We start from the raw sequence: 2523 nt of genomic DNA, 5'->3' as shown, positions 1-2523 counted from the left end.
TGCTCAGACTGTCTGCAATAGGCTGAGAGAGGCTGGACTGAGGGCTTGTAGGCCTGTTGTAAGGCAGGTCCTCACCAGACATCACCGGCAACAATGTCACTTATGGGCACAAACCCGTCGCTGGACCAGACAGGACTGGCAAAAAGTGCTCTTCACTGATGAGTCGCGGTTTTGTCTTACCAGGGGTGATGGTCTGATTTGCGTTTATCGTCGAAGGAATGAGAGTTACACCAAGGCGTGTCCTGGGATCGATTTGGAGGTGGAGGGTCCGTCATGGTCTGGGGTGGTGTGTCACAGCATCATCGGACTGAGCTTGCTGTCATTGCAGGCAATCTCAACGCTGTGCGTTACAGGGAAGACATCCTCCTCCCTCATGTGGTACCCTTCCTGCAGGCTCATCCTGACATGACCCTCCCGCATGACAATGCCACCAGCCATACTGCTCGTTCTGTGCATGATTTCCAACAAGACAGGCATGTCAGTGTTCTGCCATGGCCAGTGAAGAGCCCGGCTCTCAATCCCACTGAGCACATCTGGGACCTGTTGGATCGGAGGGTGAGGGCTAGGGCCATTTCCCCCAGAAATGTCTGGGAACTTGCATGTGCCTTGTTGGAAGAGTGGGGTAACATCTCACAGCAAAAACTGCCAAATCTGGTGCAGTCCATGTGGAGGAGATGCACTGCAGTACTTAATGCAGCTGGTGGCCACACCAGATACTGACTGTTACTTTTGATCCCCCCCTTTGTTCAGGGATACATTATTCAATTTCTGTTGGAACTTGTTCAGTTTATGTCTCAGTTGTGGAATCTTGTTATGTTCATACATATATTTACATGTTAAGTTTGCTGAAAATAAACGCAGTTGACAGTGAGAGGACGTTTCTTTTTTTGCAGAGTTTATAAGGAAATTAGTCAATTTAAATAAATTCACCAGGCCTATGGATTTCACGTGATTGGGCAGGGGCGCAGCCATGGGTGTGCTTGGGAGGGCATAGGCCCAACCACTTGGGAGCCAGGCTAACCCACTGGGGAGCCAGGCCCATCCAATCAGAATTAGTTTTTCCCCACAAAAGGGCTTCATTACAGACAGAAATGGCTGGTCTCAGACGATTCCGCAGGTGAAGAAGCCAGATGTGGAGGTCCTGGGCTGGTGTGGTTACACATGGTCTGCAGTTGTGAGGCCGGTTGGACGTACTGCTAAATTCTCTAAAACAATGTTGGAGGCGGCTTATGATAGAAACATTAACATTAAATTATCTGGCAACAGTTCTGTTGGACATTCCTGCAGTCAACATGCCAATTGCATGCTCCCCCAAAACTTGAGACATCTGTTGCATTGTGTTGTGTGATATTTTAGAGTGGCCTTTTATTGTCCCCAGGTACACCTGTGTAATGATCATGCTTTTTAATTCGTTTCTTGACATTCTACACCTGTCAGGTGGGTGGATTATCTTGGCAAATGACAAATGCTCACTAACAGGGATGTAAACAAATTTGTGCACAAAATCTAGAGAAATAAGCATTTTGTGCATATGGAACATTTCTGGGATCTTTTATTTCAGCGCATGAAACCAACACTTTACATGTTGCGTTTATATTTTTGTTCAGTGGCCTGTCGACCCGTGTGTGTGTGTGTGTGTGTGTGTGTGTGTGTGTGTGCGTGTGCGAATTTGTTTGTGTGTTTGTGTGTCACAGGCAGCCGGTGGCCTTTTAATTGGGGACGTCGGGCTTATAGTAATGGCTGGAATGGAATAAATGGAATGATACCGAACACATCAAACACATGGTTTCCATGTGTTTAATACCATTCCATTCGCTCCTTTCCAACCATTATTAAGAGCCGTCTTCCCCTCAGCAGCCTCCGGGGGTGTGTGTGGGTGTGTGTGCGCGCATGCGTGCGTGCGTGTGTGAAGGGAAGAAAGAGAGGGAGAGAAACAGAGAGAGAAGTTAATGAAGTGAGTAGCAGAGTTGATTGTTTAGGCTCCAGTAGTCTTGATGGGTTAATGGGCTAAATGACTTATTGGATAACATATTACAGGGCTTATCGACTCTGATACAGAACAATACCGCAGGGTTGTAGGAGCCCCACTATACCCTCATTTACCTCTAAGACACAACTGAAGTTCAGCCCAACCTTGGGCCCAACATACCTATTGGCTTTCAATCACTGTATATGATGAGGGAGTAGTGTGTTTGTGTCTATTCAGTCCGTGTCACAGAAGGTTGGTGAAAACAGAGTACAAAGACATATTTTCGTCCATCAGACGGACCAGGAATAAATGCACACACACACACACACACACATCTCTCTGTCTGGGACTAAAGCAGCCATTCCCCTGGCCTAATGAGACATATAATGATGTCTGAGAGGTAAATACAAACCAAAACAACAATGCCAACACAGACAGGAATAAATAACAACAGCAAATGCTGGCATCACCAAAACAAAGACATGAATGTGTCTCAGTAGTCTCAGTCTGGACACCCTACTGTGTCCGTCAAACAGAGGATATCATTCACCCAT

The sequence above is a fragment of the Oncorhynchus mykiss genome, chromosome 6 (assembly GCF_057628025.1).
Source record: "Oncorhynchus mykiss isolate SJ-2025 chromosome 6, ASM5762802v1, whole genome shotgun sequence".
NCBI classification, from domain to species: Eukaryota; Metazoa; Chordata; class Actinopteri; order Salmoniformes; family Salmonidae; genus Oncorhynchus; species Oncorhynchus mykiss.
This window is presented reverse-complemented; position numbering follows the sequence as displayed.